Source organism: Zea mays, chromosome 5, assembly GCF_902167145.1.
Source record: "Zea mays cultivar B73 chromosome 5, Zm-B73-REFERENCE-NAM-5.0, whole genome shotgun sequence".
In the NCBI taxonomy this organism is placed as follows: Eukaryota; Viridiplantae; Streptophyta; class Magnoliopsida; order Poales; family Poaceae; genus Zea; species Zea mays.
The window spans coordinates 136,573,095-136,588,824 of record NC_050100.1 but is presented as its reverse complement, the minus strand read 5'-3'; the positions used below and the strand labels follow the sequence as shown (position 1 = coordinate 136,588,824).

The following is a 15,730-nucleotide window of genomic DNA, read 5'->3' as shown; positions in this document are numbered from 1 at the left end:
CCTACGAAGTTTCCACCGCGGGCGTGGGTGCGCCCGATTTCCCTGTGTTATGGGTCGTTTGAGCTAGAATCGGCCCAGAACTGTTGCAAGTCTTTCTTTTTCTTTTTTCCTCCAGAGCTAAAAGTATTAGTTTAAAGTAGTTTAAAGTATTAGTTCTAGATTTTTAGAAAACATATAGTAATTCCAAAAATGTTCAAACTTTTTATATGAGTTACATACATTATTTAGAGGCCTTGGGTAGAATTTGGGTTGATTTGGACCTTGTTTGATACTTAGAACCTAAACCCCTGCCCTTTTGAACTCCTTTACTGACTCCAGAAACCCTAAGTTCTCGGAGTTCCGTGAAGGAAAGTTGTATTCAAGACTTAGATAATAAATCTTTATTATCTTTGCACTCTCATGAGCATTACATGGCATTCATTCTTATATATATATACCTATATGGTTATATTTAGAAAACGAAGAAGAGATTGAAGTGACCAAGGAGAAGACACCACCACCTTCGGATTCTCAGGCCGGGAATTGTTTCTACTTTGATATCTGCAGGTTCGAGCCTGACTCACCTACTAACGAAGGCAAGCCCCGGTGCATTTGCCACCTTCCTTGATGTTTTTAAAATCTTTCTCACTTGATTGCTGCATTAGGTGATAGGAGTTGAATGCTTAAACAATTCCTGCATTACCTTCCTTGAACTTGATTACCTTCCTTGAAACCCTGTTTTTACAAAAAGGTTTTTCTATGCTTAGTATTGCTTTAGAAAAACAAAAGGATTTGTTTTACAAAAGATGATTGGCAAAGTGGGAGGGTTGTTTTCAAAAATAAAACTTGATGGTGGATCCATCATGGCCGTGATGGGTTCAACATCGGAAAAGATGTACCTCTGCCAGGTACCAAGTTTTTGGGTTGAAATGATTAAGCTGAGACCGGGCGGGTGACTTGCACGAGAAAGGAGTCTCGGTGTAGTGTCTCTGTCTGAGTCGATTAAGGACCGTGTCGATGTAGGCTTGATGACCGAGGACCCTTTAACTGGTCACATGCCTCGTCATGGGTAAGCCTTGCCTCGGGCAGACTAAGGCCAGAATAAGATAACACGAAATGGGCATGGAGCGGTGGCGAGAGTAGCGTGTACCCTCCGTGGTAAGAGGCTGGACGGTGGTGTATCTGTGCTCTTAGTTTGCGTGAACCTGGTCTGGTCTTAAGAACCCCGGTGGCGGGTTGACATATGCAAGGGTTAAGTGCTACATATGTCGTGTGATTGGAGATCCTCAGCTGAGTATAATCGATTCGGATCGCCGTACCTTCACGGTTATGAAGACTTGGTCACTGACCTATACGTAGAACTCCACTAAAGTTGATGGTTTGTTAAGAAATTGGCTAGTGCAGGACAAGTGATTGAAATAGGGTAGAAAGAACTCTAGTTGCAGGTAATTTTACTTAACTTGACAAATAAAACTGGATTTTTAAGGATCCACTTTAGTAAGCATTTCTGCAAAACAGAGTCTTTGATTTTGAGAAGCCTTACCTTGACTCCCTTATAACCAGCATACCCTTGAGAGTCTTTTCTTTAGTCGGGTAAGTCTTGCTGAGTAATTCCATACTCAGGGTTTTATTCCCTGTTGTTTTTCAGGTTCTAACTTTGTGCTGTTGTTGATGGTGTTAAGTGCCGGTGGGCTCGGCCTTCTTATAAGTCTAAGTAACCCTTCTATACTTCTTATTGAGGATGATCCCTTGAGCTAGCATATATATTTCAAACTTATACTTTTGTAATCACTCCGATAAACTAATGTAAAAATTTTGTAACCTGTAAAATTTGTTAGTAAGATTTCCGCTGCAACAATATTGGTGTGTGTGATTTGTGTTACTTAATCCCGCGGTTATGGTTGTAAGTGGTTTATCCGATGTCCTTGGGGCAATCGGACAGATCCTGTTAAGTTATCTGGTGCACATGCATAGTCGTCCGAGGTCTTTGGGACAAGGACAGGTGCATGTGGGCCCAATAACTTGGGAGGTTCTGCCGCAATATCGTACCACCAGAATCTTTTCTTTAGATTCTGGTACATCTTCTCACTACCAGGGTGTATAGAGTATGTTGTCTTATGGGCTTCCTTGAGAATCAGTTCCCGGATCGATTTGATATCGAGAACACACAGTCTATCCTTGAACCATACTACTCTTGCATCTTCACGGAAATCCTTGCCTTTTCCATCTATGATCAGCTGCCGAATCTTGTTAATTTTCTCATCATCCTTCTGACCTTTCCTGATGTCTTGCTCTAGAGTGGGTTCCAACTCGATTGTCACCCCTTAGGTGTTGTTCAGAAATCCGAGACTTAATCTGTCGAATTCCTTCGCTAGCTCATACGGCATCAGGTGAGCGGCCAACATATTAACTTGACTCTTTCTACTCAGAGCATCTGCAACCACATTTGCTTTACCTGGGTGATAATGAATCTCCAGCTCATAATCTTTGATCAATTCTAGCCATCTTCACTGCCTCATGTTTAACTCTGACTGAGTGAATATGTACTTGAGGCTCTTGTGATCCATGTAGATATCACACTTCTGCCCATAAAGATAACGCCTCCAGGTCTTCAATGCATGAACCACGGCTGCTAATTCTAGATCATGAGTAGGGTAATTCTTCTCATGAATCTTCAACTGTCGAGACGAGTATGCCACTACTCTCCCTTCCTGCATTAACACACATCCTAGTCCTGTGTATGAAGCATCACAATATACTGAGAATGGCTTGTGAACATCTGGCAGAATCAGTACTGGTGTCGTTATCAACTTCTCCTTCGATGTCTCAAAGGACTTCTGGCATGCTGGGGTCCACTTGAACTCAACCTTCTTTGCCAACAAGGCTATCATTGGCCTGGCAATCTTGGAGAAACCTTCAATGAAACACCGATAATAACCGGCCATTCCGATGAAACTCTTGATTCCTCGGACATCTTTTGGTGCATTCCAGTCCAAGATAGTTGTTACCTTCTTCGGAGTTACAGACAATCCCTTTTGGTTTAAAATGTGACCCAAGAACAGGACATCACTGATCTAGAACTCGCACTTGCTGAGCTTGGCATACAGCTGACAATCTCGTAACCTCTGAAGTACCTTCCTCAAATGCTCCTCATGCGCTTGCTCATTCTGGGAATACATAAGAATGTCATCAATAAACACCACCACGAACTTGTCGAGGTAGTCCATGAACACACTGTTCTTCAAGTACATGAAGTAAGCTGGCGCATTCCTCAAGCCGAATGACATGATCGTGAACTCATACAGTCCATACTTTGTCTTCGGTATATCCGAAGGTCGGATTCTGAGCTGGTGGTAGCCTGACCTCAGATCTATATTTGACAACACGCTGGCTCCTCTCAACTAATCGAATAAATCTTCAATTCTGGGCAGGGGGTACTTGTTCTTGATAGTAACCTCATTCAAGGCTCGATAATCGATGCACATCCTCTTCGTGCCATCCTTCATCTCCACAAACAGCACTGGGGCTGCCCAAGGCGAGGTACTCGGTCTGATGTAGCCTTTCTCTGACAACTCATCAATCTACTTCTTGAGTTCCACCAATTCTGGTCCGGACACCTGATAGGCTCTCTTGGAAATAAGGGTGGTGCCTGGTATAAGCTCTACGGGAAATTCAACCTTCCTTTCAGGTGGCATACCTAGTAACTCCTCGGGAAACACATCTGGGAACTCTGATACTACATTGATAGCCTCTGATGGTTTAATCTCTTCAATATGGGCAGTGACTTGGTGACAACTTCCTTTTCTTGGTCCAGACAAGACCAACTCCACTAACACTTCTTCTCCTGATAGGGACACTAACTTCATCGTTCTCTTGTCACAGCTAAGACTGGCTTGATACTTGGTTAGCCAATTCATCCCTAGGATGACATCTATAGTTGTATCATAGTTACCCATAACTATTAAATCAACAGGGAACTCTATCCCCCTTATTTGAACCTTTGCACTAGGGCAAAATCTATTCGTTTGGGTCCTTCCACCAACTGAACTAACCCTCGTAGGTGGATACATGGGTGCTACTGGTATATTATGTGATTCTACCCATGATGCAGTCACGAAAGAATGCGTTGCTCCAGCATCAAATAAGACATTTGCAGAATGGTACTCGACTGAAAACGTACCTAGTGTCACTCCTGGAGTCTCCTGGACTGTGTCGGCCTCTAAGTGGTTCACCTTTCCATACTAGGCACGAGGCTGTCCACGGTTGTTGCCTCCTTGCTGCATTGCATTCTGCTTGACTGGGGCATTGGGAACTGGCTGCTGCTGAGTTGCTTTCTTTGGGCAATGATTCGCCCAATGGCCTTGTTCCCCACAGTGGAAACATGCACGACTTCCTCCTTACGCTGGTGCTGCTTGGTTGTTCTGGTTGGTTGCTGGGGTAGGAAGATGGGCTGCCTGGTTGCTCTGACGCTGATATTGATTTCCTCCCTGCTGGTTATTTTGATGGTACTGCTGCTGCTGCTGAGGAAACTGCCTCTGGTACTGCTGCTGCTGGTTCTGACGCTAATGCTGGCGCTGGTGACCTTGCTTGAATGGCTGAGGTGGGTTGCCTGAGTAGCGAGGACAGCTGCTACTCCTGGCCTAAGATCCACCAATCTTGTGTTTCCTGTCCTCCATCTCCCAACGCTTCCTTTCAATCATGATTGCTCTGTCAATCAGATTCTGGAAGGTAGGGAAGGTGTGATTCATCAGCTGATAGTGGAGGGGATCAACTAATCCTCTCAAGAAGCGGTACTACCTCTTGGCATCCGTGTTGAAATCTTCTAGGGCATAACGCGACAGCTGCAGAAACTTGTCCCTGTACTCGCTGACGAATAGGGGACCTTGCTTCAGAGCGAGAAACTCCTCCTTTCTCACTATCATCAGTCCCTCGGGCACATGATAGCGACGGAAGTTGTCCCTGAATTCTTCCCAAGTGATGGCTTCAGGGTTGGCATGGGTGGCGAGGTAAGACTCCCACCAGGACTGGGCTGCTCCCCTCAGCTGTCGGGGACCGTACAACACCTTCTCACAATCGTTGCACTGGGCAGTGTGCAACTCACGTTCCACGGTACGTAGCCAATCTTCAGCGTCCATAGGATCAGCAGAATGAGCAAAGACTGGGGGATGGTTCCTCATGAATTCTACCCACTTTTCTCTAGGCACTTGAGGCATCTGGACTTGCACCTGAGGCTGAGGCAGTGGTGGCTGCTGCTGCACCTGCTGCATAGCTGCTAGGGTCTGACCAATTACTTGGACTGCTTGAGTCTGCATCAAGAACATTTGCTCAATGGTCATCGGTGGTGGCGGTGGCAAATGCTGCTGCGAGGCTGCCTCCTCTTGGGGTGCCTGCTGTTCTGGCTGAGCACGCCTCGCACCTCTGCGCCTCTTCTCAGAAATCTGTAGAAATCACACACATATATCAAATCTGACTCTACAGTCTTTCAGCATAAGAAAAGATGTATAGCAAATCTTCATAGCACTAAACAAATGATTATCTTCACTGACAGCTTCTCAGATAAAGAGGAAAGTGGAAATAAATGGATTACCCAACTAAATAACTGACTTTATTAATAGCTACACCAAGTTGCAGGGGATACCCACACCTTGGTGACAATCATTACAAAGATCCAACTTCAGTACATGTCCATCATAACAAGCATTCAACATAAGGTAAACAAACTAACTCTAACTAAAACTGACTTAGGCTAAGACACTGAACTAGCATTATTACAGACTCTGATTCTGTCGATCTAGGGATCTAAATCTATCCGGGTCCTAGAGTCTGGGGTACCATAGTCGAAGCGACCACGGGGCGGTGAACGGTAAGGGTGCTGAATCCCGACAGGGGCGGGAGAACCACCATCCAGATAGTGGCGTGTTGCGCACTTAGCACGCAATTCCGCAACCTCCGCCCGAAACTTGCCCAACTCGTCAAGGGCGTGATCCAACTCTGTGTTGAGCACGACAGCCAGATTGACCATGCTGTTCAGCCTAGGATTGCCCTCACCAACTGATGAGGCAATCACACCTCCAGCACTGTCGGTCGAACGGCGAGGGTAGTACTTCAGGTCGAGGCCATCAACTACCCCGCTGAACAACGAGCAATATTGAGAAAGTGCTCGTCATGCTGCATCTTGCATGGCTGCCTCGGCAGTATCCCTCTCAGTAATAGAATAGTGCTCTGAGAAGGCCTCTGCACCCCGGAGATCATCGTCCGGACGGCGCACCAAGCAAGTAGCCTCCCATTGGTCCGGGTATAACCCGCGACGATGCTGGTAGACTACACAACGGTACTCGATGGACCAAGTGTGTCGGTCGAAGGCCCGACGCAGCAGGGTGTCGAGAGCGTCGTGGAAGTGACACCCATGAGCGGTGTCACGAGTGATGGGTCTAGCGATCCATCCCTCCGGCTCCGGCTCCTCTGAGAGCTTTGTACCGTGGCTCGAACTGCCACCGGCGTTGTCGTCGTCTCCGTCTCCGTCAGGGTCTCCTCCAGTAGCCGGGATGCCCTGTGCTGGTGTAGGGGGCATCTCTATCTGGGGTGCAGGGGAAGGCGGCCTCTCAGACTCCACCTCCTACTGAGGTGAGGGGGAAGAGTCCTGCTGCTCCTGGTCCTACTCCTGGCATCGGCGCTCCTGCTCCTCGTGCAGGCGACGATGCAGTCTCTCCAGGTGACTGGACAGACCTAGAACCGTGCGACGCAGTGGACGCTCCGCCAGGCGAGAAGGCAAAAGGGGGATCACAGACTTACATGCAGTGCACCTGATATGGGCCATCTAGAAAAGACATCGTAAGCACAAGAGTAAGAGTAGAACTATGAGACCAGAAAGAAAACAGAAAGAAAAGCGAGACAAAACTTTTTGAGATAAATAGATAACATAGAGTTGGTCAAGATGACCAACTTTTGAAAGAACTCTAAGGGAAAGGTAAGAGTAGGGGTCTATAGTCCTTAGGTCGACCATTCTAGTCTAGGTTAGCGGTCCTACAGTCAGCAAGGCTTTGATACCACTTATGTCACATCCGGTTTTGGAAGGCAAACCGAATGCGAACCATGTACGTGCCAGGATCAGAACTCACGTACACAGCGATTACATAATTGGACATCATCACACAATGCTCAAAATAAATAGCGGAAAGGTATTTATTACAACAAGATGTCCAAGACATCCACAAAGTCTATTACATAACCATTGTCTTTAGCATAACTATCAAAGTGTGGAGAAATGAAACGTAGATGATAAGCCTACACAGGTAGCTGACTGGGGGTTTGCCACTAATAATAAACTAGAACTCGCCATAATCCTAGAATTCCTCGAAGTCCTCCATGCTGCCAGCATCACCTCTTGAGCACTGAGTACAATGGGGACAACCTGGGGTGGGGTGGTTTGTAAAGCAAGGGTGAGTACACATCAACGTACTCAGCAAATGTCCCGTTTGGCTAAAGTGGACTAGTTGTATATGGGGTTGAGGTTAAGCGGTTGTTTTTAGTTGGTCAAGTATTTATTATTATTAGTAGAGCCAAGTTTTAGTAACAACCTAGTTATTACCCAAAAGTACTCCCTCAAAAGAGGAAATACCAGAGATCAGATTTATAACATCATTGTTAACCATCATCATAAAAGTATCCAAAGTTCTTCTAATCAAAGAGGATCCCAAGGCTGCTCTTAACCGTGAGCTCGGCTGATATACCAGTTTCTAACACTTTGCAGAGGTTGCACACTTTACCCACGAGTCGTGATCCCTTCCCAGCCTGGGTTGTACAGACTCGATCTTCACTACCGAGGTGAATGGCCAGGGATACACTACGTAGCCTTTACAAAGACTCCCCTTGTGCATAGCTGCTCGTTACGTTTCGCTAGTCGTACAAACGCAGTACACCTCCCCAAGGTGGATGACTAACAAAAACCAAATCAAATGAACCTCTGCACCCACCCCTTGGCAGAGCGAGCACTATGCCCCGGCTCCCATTGACGGCCCTCCGGCAAAGTCAACTACACCCCCAGGTTCATCCATTTAATCAGCTAAGGGCGTCCTATTCCATCCTCATGGTTGCACTGTTATCCCGGGTGGTCACTCCACAAACAGGTCCTTACGGAGAGGTACTCAGGAAAAAGGCCTGAGCCCCCTAGAGTATCACAAGATCATCAACATAATCAAGATAACAGTTTCATATCATAAATGTTCACATCATGTTCATTGATTAAAGTAAAGCAAAAGCAAGATGCTAACCATGATAACCCAAAAGGTAATTCAAGGACAGGGTAGATACAAAGCTAGTCAATCCTTAGGTTTCATAAAGTAATGCGGGACAATGAATTATAGAGTATGTAGGACATAATAGGTCAGAGGACACTTGCCTTCACCAGGTTGTTGCTCAGGGAGGTCTCCAACAACACACTCAGGAACCTCGGACTACTCGTTGTCTAAATAAAGCGAGAATGCATTCAATACATTTGGAAAGTACGAATGAACAGCACATCAAACATGTACAAACATAGGAATACATCTTAAAAAGACACAATACTACATAAGGGATAATGAGATCAACGTATAACATAAACTATAACATAAACTAACTTCATTTAGAAATAGATTATTATTCCTTTAAGTATTGCCCATAATTACATAACCTAGTTCAATTTATTTTATTGTGACCTAAAAGTTAGACCAGAGATAAATTCATGTAATACACATTATTAATCTTCACAAGATCAAATACACTTTAATCTCTAGGGTTTTCCTTTTATTTATTTTATTAAATAAATAAATCTACACCTATACTAGTTCATAATTAACCATAAAAATTAGAATGCACAGAATGTAAATGGAACTAATTTATTTAAACAGAGAATAATCCTATGAACATTTTGCAATTTGAATCACTAAATTTTGAGTTCATATGCAAAAGATATGAAATAAACAAGTTTGGGAATTCAAAATATGAAAATTGGTCTAATTCTATGAATATTTAAAAGTCCAGGGTTAAATCTGCAAGAATACAGGGGCTTGCGTGCGAAAACCAGGGACGGCGGGTTGATTCTGAACAAACCGAGGGTCTCTTTAATAAAACTACCGCGCGAAGGGGTATCGGGTGATTCAAACCGTTAGATCAGAAACCGACGATCGAGATTAGATCTACGGCCGAGGGCGCGCGCGCAGGCGGGCGAGCGCTGACAGGCGGGCCAGGGGGTGTCAGCGAGCGAGGGGAGAGCGCACTGACTGAGCGGGCCCAGCGCCAGGGGACACGGGCGCTGATAGGCGGGCTAGGGGCACAGGGCGCGCGTGCGTGAAGCGGTATCCCGTGATCTGGGTCGTGCGATCAAGATCGAACGGAGGAGATCAGACCGAGGGAGGGTGAACGGCTGCGGGCGGCGCTGCTCCTCTCCACGGCGGTGAAGTCGCCTAGATGGGGCTGGCGCATGCTAGGGTGGTTCCGGGGTCGCCGAGATTGGGCAGAGAGGGAGAGAATGCCACGGCGAACTCAGTGGCGGGGAAAAGGCCACGAATCCAAGGACAGAGAGGGGAGAACGACGGGGAGAAGGCCTCGGGTGGACCGGAGGAACTCCGGTGAAGGATTCCAGACGCGGGGAGGGGGCTTGAGGCGCGCTAAGGCCTGGGATAGCTTCAACAGAGGGAGGGGTACCTTAGGGACTAACACCTGGGCACTAGGCCGGGCTAGTTTTATCGGTCACCGCGCGGGCACGGCGGACCGCCACGGCCGAACTCCGGTGAAGCCGAAATTGGCTGACCACAGAGCGCAATTAGGGAAACTGGGCACGGGTACAGGTGTCTCACCTCGGGGCGGAGCTCGGGGTGGCTTGGCGCGGTCTTCGGCGAGCTAGATGGCCGGGGAGGCGGGTGCGGGTCTCCGGCGAGGTCTGACGACGTGAGCAGAGTGCGAGCGAGGGCGGGACTGCGTGAAATGAGGCGGGGGAGTGAGTGCGGGCACGGGCGGGGGCTCAAAAGGAGCTGGGGCGTGGGCAGAGAGACGTGGTCGAGGATCTCGACGACGTGCGCGAGTGCGCGCTCGCTGGTCCACGGCGGGCACGGGGAGGGCGGAGCTGATAGGGAAGGCCCACGGCGCAGAGACAGAAGGGGTGCGCGGGCAACGGCTCAACGCCTGGCAGAACAGGCCCGTGAGACAGAGAAAGAAGAGGGACACGCGAGCGACGCAACTGGCAGCGACAAGTCGGCCCGACTGGGCAGCGAGCGAGAGTGAGGAAAGGGAGCGCGGGACAGACTGTCGCTGACAGGCGGAGCCCGCCTGTCAGGGGCGGCAGGCGCGCGGGCGCGCGGCCTGGCTGGGCCGAGCTAGGTTGGTTTGGGTCAGAATGGCTTTTCCTTTTTCCTGATTTTCCTAATTCCTTTTTTATTTCTTTTCTCTAGGATTTTCAATTCCAAATTCAAATTAGGTTTCAAATTGAAACTAATTCAAACATGTGCAACGATTCAAAGAATATTTAAGCTCAGCATGATGCAACATGTCATGACCCATAATGTTTTGGCAAAAATAAATAATTAACCTCTACTAACTTAAGAAAATTATACTTAAAAGGAAGAGAGAGAAAGAGAGAGTGAGACAATCTAGAGATAGATAGAAACTAGAGAGAGAAGAGTATCACATGAATTTGGGTGATAATTAGAAAGAAATTTTATACCCCCAAATTCAGGGTGTTACATTCTGCCTACCAAATAATTTTCCTTGCAAAATTATCTTACCATATGCTTCTAACTCTGATGGTCAATACTAGGAAGGGAAGATTATCAGGCAACAACAAACAGAATGAATCCTTCAGATCCTCCACCGGTTGGAATCGATCAAGTGGTTGCCGCCCAAATGATGGTAATACAACAAATGTTATATATGGTTAACGAAATGCAAAATCAGATAAGGCAAGAACGCCAGGAAATACGTCAGGACCGGCTGGAGAAACGTCAAGAAATGAGACAAGCATGGTTGGAAAGACAACAACAACAACGCCAACTACCTCCACCACCACCACCAGCTCCACTAAGCTACATAAATATATAAATATATATATATATATATTACTATTTGTAAGACCTAAATGTTACTTTAGCTAGTAGATGGTATGATACTAATTTAGCAGGAATAATAAGGTCTATTTGACCCTATGTGTTGCTAAGAAGTTATGCATCATGCCGAGATTTTTGTTTGTGCATATGTTTTGAGACAATGAGTATACACCCTTTTTCTTACAAGTCTCGAGGACGAGATTTCTGTTAAGGGGGTAGGATTTGTAGAGGCCAAATTTTATATAAAAATATATAAAATAAATAAAATAATAAAGTAAAATATCTCAAATTATACTTGAGCTTTGAATTTTGAGGACTGAATTTAGAAATCAAGGAATTAATCTAGAAAAGAAGTAATAAAAAAAGTTTTCTATTCAACTAAATGATTATTTATTTCATTAAATGATACTCTATAAACAATTATTTAAATAAGTATTGTGGTGTAAAGATAGTATTGAATTTAGATGACTTTGTTGTGATATATTTTATCGAAAATATAAATTTTACCACAAAATGTTAAATGAAAACATAAAATGGGGAATGAGAAAGGAAATTTTAATGAAGTCATTTATTTCTTGTATGAATAAATAATAGGAAAAAATAATAATATTGTAAACTTTGGAGTTTATATTCACATTAGGGTTATTTTAGACACTTGAAAATTTGAAGTTCAAAACTTGAATTTGAATTGGAAGTTGAGAAGAGAATAGAATAAGAATATAGAAAAGGAAAAGAAAATAGCAGAGAAACATGCCTGGTGGGCCAAAACCACTTTCTCGGCTCGTGTACTCCCGTTCATAGCCCATCCCGGCCCACATGATCTCTGCTATTGCGTGGCCCGTGTAAGAGCAAGGCGCCGACCGATGGGTCCCGGTCATCAGGCACAGGGGGCGCTCACAGGCCTGACTCCGCTAAGAGGTGGCCCATGGCGTCAGCGCGTACCGTCTTCCCTAATCCCGCTCTGCTCGAAGACTCAACGGAAGAGCGAAAAATCCGGCTGTCGTTGTGGACCCCCTTGGACCGACCTACCCGGCGCTATTTAGGTATTGGGGAATGGGGAGGGCCTCCTTTCCTTTCTTTTCCATCTCCACGACCACCTCCACGAGTGATTGTGCGTGTGCGACGACGCAGAAAATAAGAGCCGCCACCACCGTGAAGACCCGACGCGGCCTCTTTTCCCCGCCAAAGTTTCTTCCTCACAACTCGCTGCCGCCCCTGGACGCCGGTCTCGTCCCTGCCTTCTATGCGCGCTGACGGCGCCATCTTCACCTACGCTGGGGCCTGCGCAGCACCATGCCCCGCACTTTGTCGACGACCAGCCCTACCCCCATCATTGGTGAGTGCCTTTTCTGCTGCGATGACGGTATGTGTTCCTTCTACGCGCGACCGTGGTTCGACTAGTGCTCGGGCGCGCATGGCGTCGTGGCCGGGTTTTATGCCCTGGTGGCCTCGGTCGCCCTGGGCTGACTAGCGAGAAGAGAGGGTTGGAGGCGAGGGGTTGAAGATGGACTGGGGCCGTCGGATCTGAATAGTGGTGGTGATTAAAATATCACGTACCCCTTCGTTGCGAGGAATGGCGACCATCAAATCCTAATCTGACGGTGGGGATCTAGGGTAGGAGATGTTTCGGTCGGGTACCTGGTGGCCGTTAGATCTGTGATCCGAGGGCTATACTCGCGTACCGGCTCATTACAACGAGAATCTAATCATGACCACAGATTCAAAATCCATCGGCCGAGATCTAGTAATACCCCTTCGGCCACCACTTTGCAAGAGAGCCCCTGCTCTTTTTCAGATTCAACTCGTAGTCCACTCTGGTGGAGAACTGAGTCTTTGGAAAAACTATGGATTAGCCCCTGCACTCTCCGGAAATTGGCGTGCAGTTCAGAATCATAGGAAAATTCAGAAATTCAATTAGAAAATGATTTTTAGTGTTAAAATAATTCCAAAAACTTATTTAATTCATAGAAAATCCATTCTAGCTCCAAATTAATTCATTCCATTTCCTATCATTTTGTAATATTATTGTTTATCAATTAGTGCCACTATTTTGACATGAAAGCCACATTAAAATTAATATTCTAATTAGTCTTTTATCCAACACTTAAAACTTTGTAAATCCATAACTTCTTCGTTTTAATTTCGATTTGGTCCGTTCAAGTCGCGTTGGCTTCATATGAATATTTACTATACAATAACAATATTTCTTGTACCATGTCTTATTCCTTTATAATTAGAGTTTTTATTTAGCTTAAGTTGGTTAGTCTTGTTAATATGCTTATCTTTATAATCTACTAGAATATGATCTATGATCAACTTATAACTTAGATTAAAGTTGAGATAATTATTTATAGAATAACCTCTCATATGATCTATGCTAACCAATTTATAATATAGTTTAATATTTGAATCACGTAGATCTTCCATAAATCATACCTCCTTAACCATAACTCCGATCTTAGTTGTTCTCGTTCCCGCAATCTCATAGCAACACGTAGATCATTATTATACAGTTTAATCTTATGATTGGTGTGATGTTAATTTTATCTATACCATGATTGTTTGTACTGCTACGAGTAGAAGTGAGGTCAAGTCACCTGAGGATCATCCTGGTACCTGGAATCTTAAGTCCCAGGTAAGTTGTGCCCTTGACCACATTTATTCCCCAATAATATTCTTTAATATCACTTATTCATGCATAGGTTTAATTTTGATGGGACCCAATAGGTCACCCTAGTATGTTTATCCTTTTTACCTTGTTTATCCCTGAATCATTTGGGTAGCTATGCTATTGCTTTACATGGTTTTGGGTTAATATTTCATTATATTCATGTTCCAATTTTTCTGTTATTTTATTTATGGTCATGTCAAGATCATTATCTTTAATTGGAACATGGAGCTTAACTTGAGAAACACGTGCCACCACAAGGGTGGAATGGGACGCCCTTGGCTGAATAATTAGGAAAACTAGTGGAAGACTACCTTACACGAAAGGGGCAAGGGTAGTAGGTAGTGGCGGACCTACAGGGTATGCCAGGTATGCACCGGCATACCCTGTAAAACCAGTGAGTGTATATATACCGTATATGTAAAAACTAAAAAGGAAAAAAATAAAAGAAATATAGTGCACTGGACAGTATGGTGTCATGACAGGAGGCCCATTAGGCGATTAAGATGCGGCCCGAGCGGCAACATAATGCATTGGATGTTTCATTTTTCTGACTCGTAGTGCCTACACTGCAGTCCACCGCCGTTTCAATTTCCTAGTGGCATGGACGTTTCATTTTTCTAATCTAATCTTGATCGGAGAGAACGAAGCCCTGGCCATAGTGTTGGGTCGCAGTCTGCCGCCGCCCCGCTCTAAATCGGAGGATCACTTCTCATGTCTCATCTACGGTGTATATATATATATATATATATATATATATATATATATATATATATATATATATATATATATTAGATTATCATATATAATCACGGTCTCTTGAAGGTTCATCATCTGGATCTATCGTCATACTATATATGGTTTTACCGAATTATATATAACTTTTTTGCATCGCATACCCTATGGTCAAATCCTAGGTCCGCCACTGGCAGTAGGGGAGTTGCATGTAGGAAGGTTCTCGGGTTGATTTTGTTGCGATGGCAACTAGACGAGGGATTCTTGCAAGTACTCTTCCCATAAACTGTAGCGGGTTTTCGGAAGCTAGTGGAACTTTGTAAAGGCCTCGTAGTGTTACCCTGCCTCGCTTCCTTGGTAGAGTTGTATGTGATTCATGACCCCTTAGCAGATGGGTAACATGACTTGTGGGTCCAGGGTACAACCTCTGCAGAGTGTAAAACTGGTATATTAGCCGAGCTTATGGACAAGAGCAGCTCAGGACTCTCGCATGATTAAATTATGGAACCTAAATTCAATTTTTCATTTGCATTGCATGGGATTTATTATTAATTTTGTTCTATTATTTTTATTATGGCTTGGTATTTACTTACACATAGTAACTGCTAATAAAATTTGACCAACTTATTAAAGCAATGCTCAGCCTTAACCCCTATTATTGATCAGCCTTACACATCACATGAACTCCCACCTTTGGTGAGTTCATGCACATTATTCCCCACAACTTAATTGAGCGATGAACATGTGTGAGCTCACCCTTGCTGTCTCACACCCCCACAGGAAAAGAACAGGTGATTCAAGAGGAGCCACGTATCGAGGAGTTTGACTTGATCTAGGTGGCGTCTCTCAGTTGACTTTATGGCGCCAAGGATGGACTTTAGTTCAATATATATTTATCTTTTATTTTGTAAGGACCTCCGCTATGTAATAAGTATTCTGATTATATTGTGACATTTATATCTATACACTCTGTTATTATATGTGTTGTCTTCTTTGGTGCATATATGAGATGCACCCGGCTTTGTCTCTTAAATCCGGGTGTGACAACACGTATGCTAAATCAAGAAAAATCATTATGTTCAACAATTCTATTTGATCCACCAACCCAATCAATTAATAAAAATAGTGAATCATCTTACCTAAATCCGACTTGGAATTCGCAGAAATGACGATGATCACATGTTTAAGAAGTATGTCGAATGTTTGTTGAGCGCCACACGAGAATCGCTTCTTCACCCAACTCTCGGGATTTCTTGATGACGCACGGAAT

The 15,730-nt window shown here is 44.8% G+C and overlaps 1 long non-coding RNA gene across 1 annotated transcript; it reads left to right on the top strand.

Moving 5' to 3' along the window:
* Positions 1 to 12,029: 12,029 nt before the first annotated feature.
* Positions 12,030 to 15,437, top strand: LOC103626916 (uncharacterized). The gene is made up of 3 exons (XR_553254.4): positions 12,030 to 12,393; positions 13,638 to 13,692; positions 15,241 to 15,437. It is a non-coding gene; the product is annotated as an uncharacterized lncRNA (long non-coding RNA).
* The last annotated feature ends 293 nt before the right edge of the window (positions 15,438 to 15,730 follow it).